This window comes from Anomalospiza imberbis, chromosome 3, assembly GCF_031753505.1.
Source record: "Anomalospiza imberbis isolate Cuckoo-Finch-1a 21T00152 chromosome 3, ASM3175350v1, whole genome shotgun sequence".
Classification (NCBI taxonomy): domain Eukaryota; kingdom Metazoa; phylum Chordata; class Aves; order Passeriformes; family Viduidae; genus Anomalospiza; species Anomalospiza imberbis.
In genome coordinates, this window is record NC_089683.1 from 52809064 (window position 1) to 52826064 (window position 17001).

General features: G+C 40.6%; 1 long non-coding RNA gene across 1 annotated transcript; it reads right to left on the reverse strand.

The window, feature by feature from the left end:
- Positions 1-12300: 12300 nt before the first annotated feature.
- LOC137470760 (uncharacterized) lies at positions 12301-14969 on the reverse strand. The gene is made up of 2 exons (XR_010997241.1): positions 14912-14969; positions 12301-14807 (listed from the first exon to the last, which is right to left on the reverse strand). It is a non-coding gene; the product is annotated as an uncharacterized lncRNA (long non-coding RNA).
- Between the last annotated feature and the right edge of the window lie 2032 nt (positions 14970-17001).

Here is a 17001-nt window from a genome sequence, read left to right on the forward strand (position 1 = left end):
TCTAGTCCTTGTAGGCAAATCTATTAGTTCCCTGTCATCTTTAGTCACTTGATTTCTCACCACAAAAATGTATAGCACAGCTGTCAAAATGGGAGCATTTTCTGCATTTCTATATTTACTTACATTTTCTTGTCCCAGTTTTCTCAGGAATTAATATCATGCTATAAATCTTTATCTATTGAATATTTCGAAGTCATCACATGCTTTTAAACTGGATAACAGGCAAATGAAAAGTATGTGTTGCACAGAACGGCCAAGTTAGTAACATTTCTTGATGATGCCTCATTCTAGTTTAGGAAAATAAAATACTGGAAATTACTCAATCTGCTTATCAATGAATATTATAACACAATTCTCACCTTTATGTAAATGAAGAAAATTCCTAATTTAATATTCAGTGCTGTTACTCTGCAGATTGGAAGTAGATACCATTTGAGAAAAATGTTTTCTTTTAAATGCACAAGCTCTAGAGGACTCAGACAATTTGGCAGTATGTCTGGCAGTAGATAATATAACACCTATTGTTCTTAAACCTCTTTGAAATGTGAATGAAATCCAATAGAGAGTTAGCAACTCGACTGATTTCACTCATCATGAGTGGTATCATATGACCAAGCAACAGTCAAAGTCTGAATCCTGCTCCTGGAAGGAAATGCCAGTTACCTTGAGGCAATTCCATTCCTAGCAAAATACAAAGCTCCCCCAGTTGCAGGATGCAAGGTTGCAGTGAGTGACACTATGGAGAGCATTCAAAGACATTAGATCTTAACTGAAAGAAATGAAGCAGGAATAAAGAAACAAACACCAGGTGAGGGTTTCTCTGTTATGAGGGGAAACTACACAGGTGCCTTAGCTGCTGTTCTCCATGGAAAAGAAGAGGTGGGGCTGAGCTGGGAGGGTGGGAAACCGCATGCTAACAATGAATGGATTTTTGCCTAGAGTGTAGACAGCTTTGGCCAACACCTGACCAACACAGTTTTACTTATGCTATTGTTCTATCAGTCCAGATTGACTCTTGGCTTCTTTTAAATGACATCAGAAGCTGGGCTGTGGGCTTAGGGAAGCAGTAAGTTTCTGCAAAGCACCCTGCATCCATGTTTGCTCTTTAACTCTTCAGGAATCCAGCTCAATCTATAGCAGTTTTTTTGTTTACTTCAACATGTTCTGACACATTCTGACTCTTACTCCCCTGGCGTATTCAAGCAGGAGATCACAGTTATCACAGTAGCATGTGTCATTTTGGGATGGATTCCATCTTCACAGATCTTACTAATTAAATTATAGGTCCTCATCTGTTCAGAGATCAATTTGCAAAACATTTTTCAAGAGCAGAGACATATTACATGACTCATTCCACATGATACAGCAACTTTAGCATCCTACAGTAAAAGTTTCTCAGAGATTATCCATAACATATTGCCCAGAACATTAACTAAATATTTATAATTTGTATTTTATCACTATCTAGCTTTCTTTTTCACATTTCCCTTTTGTGTCTTATATTTTTGGTAACCTAGGCCAGGAACATAATACTGAACTTTATATGCAGAGGAGCCTTCAGCATCCTGTCCCTAGATTTGGATGGGAGCAGAACTGATTTGCAATACAGTCCAGTTACCCTGCCTTCGTGTTGTGCAGCTGGGGAAAAACAGGGAAGTTACTCTCTAGTAGGGGAACTCTGAGAGTTCTTTGCTGGAGTTTACCACTGACAGTTTTTAGAGTGCAAGAGTCAGTATCTCACAGAAAAAGGTGCTTTCTAAATTTTTATATACTAGTATGGCGTTTTTGAATGGGTTAATAACAAGTTACTTCTGGCAGGACCTTCACCATAACCTTTCTCTATGTTTCCGATTGCACAGCTCTTTTAATCAATTTTACACCACTAATGTTCTTGATCTACTACCCAAATGTGCCCTCAAGAGTTTCTATGATCTGCTGTAAGTCTGATAGTATATTTTTAAAATTAGTTTGCCTTAGAGGGGAAAAGATTAAGGCCCTCTAGACCCTTGACTACCTACTTTTAGGTCTTTGCCAGAAGATGTATCTCTTTTATCTCTCTTGCAGAGAAAATTTCTCTCGTTTTGTGGAACTGGAGGTAATACTTCAAAGCCACCCAGTATAAATTGAAGGACAGAAACCTGAATATCATTAGTTCATGGAAACCATGTTATTGGCTCCAGGGGGGAGAACAAATTCTGATATGATCACGGGTGCAGCTTTTCTTTGCACTAAAGCTGGGTTTGCCTCAGAGAATGTTTTTTAGTTACTTCCACTGCTATTATTTTTGGCATAATGTACAACAGGTTTCATCTCCCAAAATGCTTAGTGCTTTATCTCTGCCTTGTATTTTCAGTTTGCATGGAGATGCAAAATACAAATGGTCACAGATATTTTCTATGGTCAATAAGTTAGAGAGAGCTCACAATGTATTGTGGTGCTTTCTGGAACAGGTTCTCTCCTGCAGGATAACCCCACTATTTTAAAGAAACATTTCACTGAAGTCACATTAGCATAAAGAGATGCAAAGCAGAAGTGAGCATTTGATTGTATTTGTGCATAAAGGTCCTCATAGTCTCTTTCTCTTGCAGCTTAATATCTAAGTTCTCTGCAGAACAGCAAGTATTTGTAATGCTTTTCATTGTATTGCTCTATTTTTTTTTCATAGAGTTCTGCTAAAATTCTCTGCTGCAGTTCTATTCATGTAAATCTCCATACAGGCACTTTAGAGAAAACAATTTGCTGCACACAAATGAAAACAAAACAAAAGCATGGATCAAGGACTGTTTTGTCTGTCTGCATGACTTGAAAACAGAAGAGTTTATCTCAAATATGAAGTCGAAACTACATCTATAGTCTTAATTAAGCAACTATGCCAGGCTGTTAACAAATTTACCAACTGTGGAAGCTACAAACATACAATGTGGAAATACATAAAATGCATTTTAAACCATATTTTTAACTACCACAGAGTAAGAAAACAACATAGTTTTTGAAGGTTGATACATAGTTCTGCACTATTCATTTTAGATTTCTATATATTTCTGGCTTAATTTTTTTTAAGATGAGAATTTACCCTTTATTAATGACATCAGAATTTCATCTCTTCCACCAGGATCCCACTCATTTCCAGAAAATCTATTGGAAAGACCCATCATGACCCATCATGGCTTAAAAAATTCTAGTGACAAGTAAGAGTCTATCCTGGCAATGGACAGCCTATGAGGTACACCCATTACATGCCCCCAGATTGTCAAGTAATGAGATAGCACCCTGGAATTATTAGTGGGAATATTATCAGTATTGCCCTGCTAACAACTTGAGACCCTGAGAAAATGAGGCCAAAATTCTGTCTGATGCATTTCGGGCATCCTCTTCTTTCTGTAGTTTTTCGATAGTTCTGTAGTCTTTCTTCATGATCTGTCATGAAAAAATGCTCAGCTTGCAAGAATTAATATCATTAAATACTAATCCAAATAATTTAATGAAGCTTTCCAAAAAAGAGATTATATATTCCACACTCCATCTTATATTCCTTTGAAATATCTATTATTATGAAGGAATTGCAGAATTCATCAGTACATTTATTATTCCACATTATATTTATTATTTCCCAGGAAAAAACCAGGACTGATTGCATAAGTTTTGCTGCACAAAACACTGGTAAGATATCAGAAAGCCTTTTGTTGTTTTTTTTTCTCAAAACTGTCCTGTGACAGACTGGATGAGACAGCTGAAGGAAGTAAACTTTCTTCTGCTCCCAGTATGGCACAGTGACCCAAGAGTATTGCAAGAGTGACCCAAAGCCTTCACTTCTGTGTTTGCCACAGGGGTAGCTGGGAGGCATTTCAGGAGGAGACTGCAGCCAAAATAGTTTTATTCAGGGCTATTGTAGACTGGGGAAATAATTTGTTTATAAATTAAACCAGAACACTTTACCTATTGATCTGTTTACATTTAAACTGTTTCTGAACACTTTTAAACTGTTTCTGTTCATAAGCAGCTGTAAAAAGAAGTTATGTCTTTCTACTTTTGATGTTTAGATTGTATTTTGCACTACAAATTTGACCCTAATGCTTATGTTTAGTATCAAGAGCTAAAAAAAACCCAATATGTTCAAGAATATATGAGATTAGAAGAAGCAAGAAAATGCTCCCAGACTTAAAACTTATTACTTATTCTCAGATAATATCTTTTTTCTTTTACAGGTTCACCTTATATTTATACAAAATAGCTATTGCTCTTCAATATTTTTCTAATCCTATACTTTGTTGGCATACAGCTTTTTTACCCAGAATTAGATGAGGGTTTCTGGCATGCAGTTGTAGTAAATAAGCAGAATTGCAGATGCAGTTTTGTCCACTGAGACCACAGACTCAGATCAGTGACAAAAATACAGCACAGATCCACAGAAAAGTATTTTCAGTGAAAGTTTAGATAAAAGGTTTTAGACTCAGGAAAGAATTCCAAGAGCTTTTTGAATGATAGGCCGGACCAGCATAGGAAAGCTGGCCTGAGCTTTTGATATTCACCACTGATATATGAGTGTTTGGGAGCAGTATTCATTAGCAGATATTTATTAGTCAGGATTGAGTCATTCACTACCTTACATGAGCCTAACAAATACGTAGATGAATAGGAGCTGTCTATCTTGTGCTTCTCAGGGAATAGAAACCACAGCCCATTGTCTTCTCATTCATATCTCTATACTGCATGCTTACAAAATAAAGATAAGCTCATAAGCAAATGCCCAGCCCACTTCCAAGCTCTTTTAGCAATCTCTCCCAAACATGTCTCAGTGCGCTCTTCTGCCCAATGTTGCTAGAACCTGACCAGGAATTTCCCCAGAGAGAAACACAAAGCTCTATACTCTGCTTTTTAAGCTATTAGTGTTTACTCAAACCTGTCTCAAATATCAATAGCATTTACAAAGCTATCAAGAAAACAGCTGGGGCTGGGGCCAGCACCAGGCCATGCACATATCCCTCACTCTGCAGGATGAGAGTGCATCCTTTGCCAGCCAGCACTGGCTCGAGAGCACCTTGATTCTGCTTTACCAATTCCTTGTCTCCAATTTATCTACTCAGTTCCTCTCCTCACTGTTAAGTAAAAAGGAAGGAGAAAAACTGTTTGCCCTTTTTCTCTCTTCATTACAGTCGTGGTTAACTGCTGTTTCTGTGTCATCTGTAGTGCTCCAATGATCTACCAGGTTTTTAAGTGTAGAGGTTGCAGCAGGACAGTGTATTATAGACATGATGAGCAAAGGTCCTTCTCACTGTTCTCCCTGTGCCTACCAAGGTGGGAGACAGAGCAGTCTTTTTCTTTCCTTCCCAAAAGCTGTGTACTGGTGGGAGAAAAAGGAGAGGGAGGGAAGACAAAATGGAAAGAGGGGAGGAGAGAGCTAAATGGCAAGAGATAAAATATGGAAGGGGGAGAAGGGCCTTGCATACCCTTAGGACTTGGTGCAGCCTAGTCACACTTTTTTCAGTTGCAAGCTTCAACAACTTGTTAGACCATTCAGAAAATGCTCCCACAAAAAAGGGATTTAAACTTCTAAAAACCTCTTATTTTTACTGTTGTTATACCCAGATAATTTCCAGGATTTCTGGAATCCAGTTTCCATGGGAGACATAGAAAACCATATAAGAAATTATTAAAACAAGAAGCATATACAACAGATTAATAAAACACTTGCTGTTTTGCCTCTTGTTTCCTCTGATAAAGGAGGCTATTAGCATCTTTCAGCTGAATAGCTTCCACCCAGTTCCTGTGTATGAGAGCACGCATCAGGACCATGTCCACGTGAGACTGATATATTCCTCAAAACTCCCAAAGCACGCAGCATTTGCTGGTACGGCAGGCCTCCAAGGCTGCAGAGTGAAAGCTAATTTTATGCAGTGAACAGTAAACACACAATACAATACTCTCTATTATAGAAATTAAATGGAAAAGTCCTGATCCTTTTTTGAAAAGAGGAGTCTACTCATTTCCCATGCATAAAACTCTACATCAAGAAAGTTGTGAATAATGGATTAAAAATGGCACCTTTAAAATGTGTCAATGCTTATGATTTGAGGACTTGTAGCCCACAGCAAGCCAGTAACATGCAGAAAAAAATGCTTATACCTCAACACTTGCATGTTACAGCCTCTAAAAATCCTTGTCCTTCCTCAACAACATTTTTTTTTTTTGTATAGAAATAAAAGCAAAGCCATGCTGAATTGTCTTTCCTATTCCAACCCCCTCCCCGTCTTTCTTGTTTTCAGTTATGGGTTAAAACATTCATATCTCTTGATCCAGAGCTTTAAGCATAAAGAGAGTGAAGCAGAAGGGAAGTGAAGAAGGGAGTGGGAAGCCCCAGTGAGCGCAGATCATCTTTTGTAGTCTGTGAGTTCTGTGAAGAAAAAAGCAAAGATGGAGCCCAAGCACACCATGGCGTGCTCTCCCTGTTTACTCTAGAATATCCCCAATTTACTGACAGCACAAAGCGGTACCGTATTGTTTATAGTGTCATTTCTCAGGAATGTAATGTCCCACCCTCTCCCACTCAGCTTTAAACTTGTTTGATGAACACAGTTTTCCAGTAAAGACAACATGATATTTGGCCAGAGTGGTGGAATAAGAAACATGATTCTTTTCATGTTGGACACTTGTGTAATATTTCTCAACATCCAAAGCTGGGTTTATGCAGGATTACAGCAATCCTTTTATTATTCATGAAAGATGACAGCATGCCGTGTGATAATGTTTAGGTTAGTCATCATGCAATTTACAATAGCTTATGTGGAGGGAAATATGAAATTTTAGTTAGTAAAATGAAGTCTTTAATTAGATTCATCTGTCCAACATTTGCTCTTTTTTTTATTATTCAAGCAGTAAATATCTTTCAAAAGATTCACCGAGCAGAGACTTCTCTTACAGCAACAGTTAAGAAAAGTGCTTATTAATGTCCTGAGCCTGCCATGTATGACACAGCCAGGTTTGTCACGCTGTGGATCTCAGATCTCTGTGAGAAAAACAGATTGCACACAACCCTTTGTAGCTCCTCCAGGCCTGTGAAGGCTTGCACGTCCTATGCTGAAGAACAGCATTCCTCCAGTGGAAGAGGAAAGGAGACAACCTTCAGCCCATCACCACGACCTCCTTATGTAGGTATCATTACTCCCTCCACCATAGAGACATCTTTCCAGGGAGAGGTAAGAAGAAGCAGGGCAAAGCACATATGACACCTGATGAGATTAACTTTTCCAAAAAGTCTCCATCTGACCTTCTGGGTGCTATCAGTAATGTTAGTGCTAGATGATCTTCTAAAGGCAACAATATGAGGCATGGACGGGCTTTATTGCAGCACAGCCATAAATAATTAAAAACAATGTAATAAATGAACCTGTCAAAACCAGCTGGCATAAAGTTAGACTGACTAATCTGATCTGACTGCCAAAATCAGCACGCAAGAAAATCTCCATCTGTGAGCTGAACGCCCAAGGTGCTCAGGGGCCCAATTGTGCATGCCTGTCTCGGCTACCCAGAGCAAAGATGATGCTCAGAGGTGCCCTGTGAGGACAGGCGGGTGTCCCATAGGACAGAGGAGAGTGAAGGACAGTACTTAATTGCTAGTGCACATCACCATGTGTCGTACACACAGCCTAGCACTGGATTTTTTTTTTTTTTTTGAAATGGGATAAAACCCTTCAGGGAAAGCTGACCCTCCAGTGTAATCTTTTCTTGCATGTACGCACACTTTTTACCTACATGAACTATATTAATAAAATGTCTCTGGTTGTGTGAAGATTTACTCAGAGCCAAGAAGGTAAAACTACACCCTTAACAGCGAGGCTTGAGCATTTTTAAAATGTGACCTTTCTCCTCTTTTTATTGTGCTAAAAAAAAAATTAGTAAAAAGGAAATTAATCTGCAGCTGACCAAAACACACTTCAAAACACATGCGTCATGAAAAACTGGCATTTTGGAAGATGACTGTTGGCCACACATTGGTGATGTTATTGGAGTTTTTCCTTCAAGGTCAGACATTTAATCTAAGTATTATTAACACTTAAATAATTTGCCAATTTTTTGCCTTACTAAGCTTTTTTTAAGATGGTTATTTGGTTTGTTTCCTTTGAAATTGTGTTTCAAGTGTGATTTTTAATGAAATTTCAATGACAATATCCCTTTAAAATGTCAAATACATTTTTGGGAAATGAAAAATATTTCAGAACAGAATCCTTGCCATTTCAAATCAGCCTCAACACTTTCTATGCTTCACTCTCTTATTTATTGCTGACTGTCCATTTCACTGAAGCTAAAAAATCAGACAGTAAGATACTTTTGCTGTGTCTGCACACATATATATATGTAAAAACATATACAAATACACACACACACACACACACACACACACACACGTATACTATTTGTTCAAGGCCAATTCGGATAAACAAAAAGTCAGAAATGCCTGAAAATGGTGATCTCTGGTGGAATAACTCTGTAGCTACAATAGGCATCAATGTTACCAGGAGTTTGCTTTCTCCATCTAATTGCAATTAACATTCTAGAAGGACCTGGAGATGCTGTTGTAATTCCAATTTATTAGACTGAGACAATGATTTCTTGATAGTCTCTTCCTCTGTTGGGGGAAACATACTCACTTTTTTAGTGAGTTATTTATTTATTTGTAGTTGGGTATATTTTTAAGAGGATCCTCCACCCTATTACAAGACCAGAGCTAAAGGCGATGAAAAGCACTTCAGTGTTTGAATTGTTTTTATTGACACACAACCTTGTCTGCATCCCTCTTCTACATCAGGACAATAAAGAGAAAGGGGATATTATCCTTGCACATACTGATACAACATAAATATTTTGAAGTTACTCACGTAGCTAAGATAAAAATGTTTCTGTTTCTGCCTCCCTTTCTGCATCACATTTTGCCAACAGCTGCTTCATTTAGCTATTGTCAGGCATGATGCATAAAAAAATGCGTATGCTCTGAGTGGAGCTTATGCTCGAGTGACGTTAGAGCAAAAGACTGGCAGATCGGATGTGGGTACAGCGAAGGCAGCTGTGACACTCTCTGTCACCCAAGACACTCCAAGGATCTCCTCACTTGCCATCTAACCTTGGCCGCGGGACCTGCAGCGCCAGAAAGGCGTCCAGCTTTGACTTTAAGCAGGTCGTGGAACAGGTGCCAGCCCCGGAGCTCCTGCTTAGTCCCGCTGCTGCCGCCGGCGGTGCGTGCCGCAGGGCAGCGCGGCTCCGCGCGGCAGCCGCGTCTGCCCGCGTCCCGGCGCTCACAGCGCAGCATTAATCTGCTGCTCGCTCACACAGGACCAAGGGCTGGCACCCACCGCCTCCCGGCCCGCTTGGCGTGCTCCTAATCAGTCTTCCTGCAGGAGCGACGCTGCCGGGGCAGACGGCGGCGCATTTTTGTGCTGGGTACCTGCCTTAGTGGAGGCCTTTTCCTTGGAATTGCAGCCCACAGGCAGCTGGCCAGAGTGGCAAAGGAGCTGTCGGGGCTCGGTGGGGAAGTCTGGGAGGAAGGCAGCCCCGTGCGGAGAATGGCAGGAAAGCCGCCCCGCTTCCCGGCGGCTCTGTCTGCTGGGAGGCAGCGCGGCGCCGGGAGCCCGCCCGCCCCGCAGGCGCGTCCCGGGATTTCCGAGCCGCAGCCACAGCTCCTGCTAACAGCCAAATATTTCACTCTAGAGACATACTACACTTCCTGATATAGGATGCACTTGCATGTCTCCTGGTGACCTTAAACACTAATAAAGGAGTCATAATACGACCTAGACAGGCCTTGAGAGCCAGCCGGCACACGGGTGACTGAAAGGGAGGCTCGAGGGGTGGGAGCGCTTGTCTGCTCTTTGTTCGGCAGCTTTCGTGTCGTGTTCCTTTCCTTTTGATTATGCAGAGGAAGGGATTTTAAAATACATTTGTGTTGCCCTTTTGCCAACAGCAGGAATTAATCCAATGTGCTGGGAGAGAAAAAGCTCCATGTGCTGATGGCTGGGGCTCTCCAGCATCTCCCGGCAGTTTGCATCTGGCCGAGGAACCCTCTCGGCTCTTGCTCCCCGCAGCTGTGGCCACCAAGGAAAAGGGCAACACAGTGCAAACACTGATCCTCCTAGGGATCCTACTCACTTATTTCCACTCCCTGGGCAGGCAAGAAGCTGTTGTGCCTATGTATTGTGGACATTTTACGGCTGCCTTGCAGTTGTAAACTCAGACATCCATCTCCTACCCAAATCACAGACTAAGGGAATGGTGAGGTTCTCAGTGTTGTTGGGCATTAATTCCTTCTGCTGACCACAGACTTACCTGCGCTCAAGAGTGGAGGACTTAGCCCCTTCAGTTTAGCAAAATACAGAGGCTATTACGTGCTGCCTCCTGCCATATGTGGAGTTTTGTACTGCCTTGGCCCTACAGCTCAGCAAAAATAAGCAGAGAGAGTTTAATTTTGAACCATGCTGGCAATCCAGCTATCAACCATAAAATGTGCTCAGACTTGCTAAATAATGAGTGAATGATGACTTTGTTACAGGAAAAATGGTACAGTGTCACAGTGTTAGAGATCAAATGCAAGCAGGGGAGAAACAAGAGACCACCAGGACAAGAGGCAGACTTTCTCATCAGCAGAGAAAATTATTTTGCTCTTTTAATAGCTCTAAAAATACTCTATTTGACCATGAACCTATGTTATTTAGATCTGTTTATTTGTAAAAGGAAGGATAACAGACTTCAACTCTATATTACATAAGATCAGCTGACATTTGCTATGATATCATAGACCAACAAAATGAAATAACTTGCAGAGAAAATATTGACTTTCTTTGTCTGAATTTAAGCCAGCAGACAGAACAGAGATGAATATAAAATAAGAAAAAATATTACAGCAGTCATATCCAAACTAAATTTAGGTACAAGTGATGCATGTCCTAATTTAGGAAAGCGCAAGAAAATATCTTAAGGATTATTATCTCTAATATAAAAGCTTTAAGCTGCAGAAAACAATCCTCAATAATATCATCCTCCAACAATTTCACAGAAGCCCCACTGTTTTTAGCAGGAGATATGCACACATTTTGGAGGGAGGCCTTCAGCTGCATGAAGAAATAGGAGGCTGAACCTGTATACATGCCCAGCAACTCAAAACACTTTAAGTCTGCTCTCAGCTAAGAGACTAATCAAATAACCTCACATCTGACGTGCCCTTAGAGTATCAGTCTGCCTTCAAGACTCTTTCCCAGGATGTGACTGACAAGCACAATTAATCAGGGCTGGGTCCACTATAGCCAACAATGTGACGTCAGTGCAAAGTTGGTGAAAAATCCACACCAGAGCTCTTTTTTTGCATCAACTTTGTTCTTAACATAGTGCTGTTGCTCACTTACACCTCATTTTTAAAAATATATATACATATTTTTGAAGCTTCTGGTAGAATACATTTCTTGACTTGACTCAATTCAGTAAACTTTAACACAAATTTCTATGAAAGTCTATTCACTCACATTCCACTTTTTGCAAAGAGGAAAGAAGCAATCAAGACTGTCTGAATATTTCTGTCACAGAGACTTTTCTAATATTTCTTCTGTACACTGATAACAGTCTCCTGCATAAGTTTTCTTGGGTCTGACATGCTCACTTTTTTTTTTTAATTCACCATCATGTGTATGGAAAATATTCTCCTGATTTTTTCCAAATTCTTCAGTTTTACTCCAATGCATCTAAAAAACAACTCTCCTCCAAGTACTAGGCTTGGAGGGGATGAAATGCTGTCTCCTGTGTGCTCTAGGGTTTTAGGATAGCAGAAGTTTTAAATTTCAATCTTTCTTTAATATTTATAGGAATTTATTCATTACACGACACCCTTACTACCGAGTTTACACTTGTGTTCATAAAGCACTCCAGGTCAAGAACTGTATTGAGGACCTCATCCATTCAGCATCTGGCCCTTATGTAGCAAAATCAGATTTAGAAGATTTTGGAGATCTTGCCACTTCTTAGAGAATTCTGGTCTTTTGCATTATTTCTGTTTTCCTGTAGCCCCTTATTAAGCAATACTTCTATCTCCTGTTTCCCCTTACTAGTTCTATGCAAGCAGGATTGTTAGCATCCCCCTGCAATGCTCCAGGCCTCTCCACCTCTTTCCTTCTTCCTCTTGGCCTTTTGTCTGCTGTTTCTGTCAAGTATTTCTGCACAGCATTTCAGTTTCTTTAAAGGCAACCCTATTGGTGCCTCAGCTGATCTCAATTTGTATGTTACACAAGAAAGAAAAAAAAAAAAAAATAAAACCAGTCTGAAATCCCATTTGCTTTTTACTGCGTAAAATACACCATAAGTTCACCTCACGCCATGTGCGTGTTCCCGTTCCCCTCCGCATCAATTTTTCCATGGAAACTTGCACCAGCGTCACACAGGACAGGAGCTCCCCACACTGGGCTTGCCCTTCGTGAGAGGAGGGCACTGCTGGGAAGGTGAGTGTGACTGACAGACAAAGGGCCCGAGGCTCTTTGGCACATGTGTTTCTCAAGCTCCAGTTGTGAGTTGACATGTTTACATTGCAAACCACTCACAGATTGCAGTGGGTGCAAACAGGCATCTTCAATTATTCGTGTGGCCTCTTCCCCATAAATAAAGTATTAAGAAAGAAAGAAAACTGTCTGCTCGCCTGTTTACTGCCAGGATTTCTCCCATCTTGAGGTACTCAAGCAGAGTGACTGGGACAAACTCCTTGGCTGTTGTGGAAACAAGAAATTATGACAAATGAGCTCAGACAATGGTCAGGTGAAGGGCACCGTGACAATGGGATGGCCCTGCAGCAAGGCGGAGGTCAGGGGCCTGGCTGACATGCAGGCACACTTCAGCAATTTATCCCAGACCTGCTGTCCCCCCACAGCAGGGAGCTGTTGGCTGCATCAGTCCTTCTTGCCCTGGAGGTAGAAACAGCCCTCTCAGCCTCCACAGCTGCTGAAAGGGGGTCACCAGAGTTACATAACAGTTTAACCCAGGTGGCATCTCTGTCACATCCAGCTCCTACGTACCTCAGCAGGACTCCAAATCAATGCCAAGGGAGCTTCTTTTGGGCCATAACGCATGCTCATGAGTTCATTCAGATGTTTTTCCAACATGGTAACATGGCACAAACAATACCACAGGCAGATATGATGTCCCATGTGAATCTCATGTAGATGTAGAAATAGCTTTGGTCTTGGTATATTTCAAGTGGCATTTTTTTTTTTATAAAGAACCTGTTTGAGTTATAATCTAAACATCATTTTTCAAAGTTACCTTAGGGCCTGCCTCCCTCTAGCTCTTTGTCAGGCTAATAGCTTCTCCAAGCTGGTTGGATCACTTCACATGTGGCGGGGCTTTGCACATCTCGATCCATGGATATCCCTTCTGTTTGGCATATGGCAATGAAGACAGGAACACAAGGTCACAGGCACTGCAGGGCACTGCCTGAGTCCTATGTCACTGCCTGGCACACAGGAGAAAATAAGAGCTTCAGTTCATGCTGGGCATATTAGCAAAGAGTGCAGGGACCAGTTTTGCCAGTACTCTTTAAATTTTGATCTTTTATAACTAATGAAAAAGAAACCTAAAAATAAATTTATTAATCAAAGCAGAGAAAATACACACATTTTGGAAGACCAGTCTCCAGCAACAATCTGTGAACAGTATGGTTCAGCAACGCTTGGTTTTCTTTCCCACAATTTCCTAGGAGTCGTATTCATCCTGCCTTCAAGGATTGGTGCCCCTGCTTAATCAGATTTATAATAAGCCTAATATTTAGGTTCTCAAGAACAATTTGAGATTTCCTTCCAGTGAACATTAGAAAATGATACTGTGATTAGCCATGATATCTCTCTGACTGGGACTGTTAAACAAAACAAGCAGTTGGCACAACTATTTGATTTGGGAAGAAAGAGAAGCAAGAGTAATGACAGCCAGTTTCCAGGTTTTTAACTGAGGAAATGTTTTTGATACAGAAGTCCCATCCCAGTCGTATTTAAGTTCACATATGAAGTAACACAAGTTCTTTTTCAAACATGGAAAAGTACAGAAAAGCTGATTAAAATTATTTCTTACAGCCTTCTAGTCACCTTTTTCTTTATGCAGCCCCTGAAAGTTAAAAGAGTTATAACATGTAAGATAACCAAAGGGTCAATCCTGCCCAAACATATATTAGTCAGCTAAGACGAGCAGTTTTTTACTCAGCTTTGCCTTTAGACCATAAGGACTTTGTTAGCATAAAAAGAGACATTATTTTTCAGAGAAATATGATGTCAGTAGAGCTCTTGAAGAATAAACAAAATCTTTTCCTTCATTGTGCATTACAATCTTAGAAAAATAGTGAACTGGTTTTCCTCTCACACTCTTTACCATGAGTGATGTACAAGGCACAAAAAAGCCTTCTCAAAAGATTATGAAATTTCAAGCTGAACCTAAAATTCCTGGAAAAAAAGTTTTAGATTTAACCACTGTGACACTGAAACAAGTGGCAGACCAGAACTCTGCAACTTTACATTTTTGTTTTCTATGATTCAGTTTAATTCCTTCCACAAGCAGAAGACTATACAAGGCATTGACTAGAGAGCTGTTTCTTTTTCTTCAAATTTCAAAGTGCTTTTTTCCCTGGTCTGAAAATGTCTTTAAAGTAAACATCTGTCTTTCATCTGCTGGATGGCAATTTAAGAACATCTACCATTAACCCCCCAGGCACCTCTGCAGATTTGAGGTCCCTCATAGCAAGAGATGCTTGGAGCTCTTGGTAGTCCTTGGCTGCAGAGTAACCCAGAGCATCCAGCTCTCTTTCTGTGAAGAAGAGAATACAGCATCAAGGATCCCTTTCTGCAATACAGCTGGGGCATATGAAAAAAGTCATAAAAAGGTCCTAAAACAAAACATCACTTACAGTATATGTCTGTTCCTACTTGTGTTCCCAATAGTGTCGTCAAGATAGACCTGCTTTTAAAAAAAAAAAAAAAAAGAAAGATTAACACCTATTACAACCAAACAAAAATGTACCCTGTGGGATTTTTATGTCTAAAAACACAGTCTTTCTCTCTCATCTTTAGTACCAAGTCTATCTACTGCTCTCTTCTTGAGCAGCTTTAAGAGTTCACCTCCTATCAAAACTTGTGCACATTCAAGGTTCAGGTACTTGACGCTCTAGAATATGTATAATCTGTTAAGTGGGAAGAAAATTCTTTGCCTCCTTTGTTTGATATGCCACCTAATATATTTCAGGAAATATGAAATCAGATTAAGCCTGAAATGCCACGTCTCACCCAGTGACGCATAAGTGGCATTTCCTTGTGCTTGGGATAAGTATTGGATACCATTTCTTCATAAAACAAGCTGAACTTTATCCCATCCCAAATTGGCTACACCAGGACTTGGAACAAGCCTCATGAAATTCAAACTGTTGTGTGCCAAATGACTGCTTAGCCACTAGAGCAGTGCTAGTCCGTTCTGGCACTCCTCAGCCAGGACCTCTTTGACCAGGGAGTAAGAGAAAAAATTATGGTGGCTGGGCTGGGGGAGACCCAGGTGCTGTGATACACTGCTAGAACATTGTGTGTGTTGCCTCCAGCATTTAACACAAAGCATAAGTATTCAAGGGACCAATGCCTAAATTCAGCCTATTCTGTTTTGTTTCATAGGGATTACTGTGCCTTGCATTTTACCACAGACTCCAAGCAGTGTGTTTCCAGTGGTCCACAAGGCAGCCTACCGCTAGACCTGTTTTTAAAAAACGGGATTTCACAAGTCAGCTAGGCACTTTTGGAAATTACTCCCAGACAGACTAAACTCTTTGGGCTTCCCCCCAGAGAAGCTGCTGGGATGCCTGGGAACTACCAGCACAGAAGCAGTTAATTTCTATGAAGACTCCGAGAAAAAAAAAACAGCCTAAGAACAGCCCTGTGTTGGGAGGAGAGCTGGAAAACGAGGCTGTTGCTGTTGTTTTCATTGTGTGCACTCTAATCAGAGAGAGTAAGAACAATAATGCATGTAATGCTGATTTTGGACCGTTTCCATGCAGCTTTTCCCAGGCTAGGCAGCCTTGGGAACCACTGATAGTGTGGCACACCAGGGGCACAGCCTCAATCACCAAGCATAGGGCAGGGCAGCCTTTTCTGCACATAAAATATGTGAGGGATGACAAGAATCTTCCCAGCATGGGAAGTGGCAATAACAAAAAAAAATATACAAGGGGCTGAAGCTGAGTGCAACATCCACTGCAGAGCATGAGCGTGCCTGCAGGCAAAACTCAGATTTGAAAGGTAGACTGCTATTTTTCATTTCCTCCCCCGTTTTGTGCTTGTTTGTTTGTTTGTTTGTTTTCCCTTCTTTCATTAGATGCCCCCCTCCCCCTCTCAGCACTTTGAAGCCAAGATGAAAGAATTGCTGTGGCTGCTGGCACAGAGCACACACAGGGAGACTGACTGAAGTGTGCTTTAGTTTAAGATGGCATGGCTTTTTTTTTTCTCCCTAAGTAGGGGAGGGACAGGGGGAGGGGAGAAGAGGAGAAGAAAGTTATTCAGCTAAAAACAATATATTACACTTCATTGAAAAGCATATTGTACAGCTTGGATTGAAACGTGGTCCTAATTTTTCAAAGCTTTGCTTTTCAAGGACAGAGGGTTTTGGGTAGCTAAGATGTGGCATCCTCCCAGACAGCAACTGCCCATATTTTATTCATAAAACCTGCCACATCAGTCTATGATGAAAATTGACACAACAAGCTGTAGCTCCATGACCTATTTTGAATATGTTGGTCAAATCAATGATGTTTGTCCCTTAGTAGCAGAAATTTATGTAGCCACTGAGGGGTGGAAAAAAGTCACTTGCTACCATTTTTGCTCCTAAAACAAAGAGACACTTTTGAACAGTAACAATAAAAGGATCAACTTGTTTTCTTTTTGTTTCTCTAACAATTGATTTCTTCTGACACCCACTTTGAAAAAAGAAAAAAAAAAAAAAGAAAATTTGGCAGAAGAA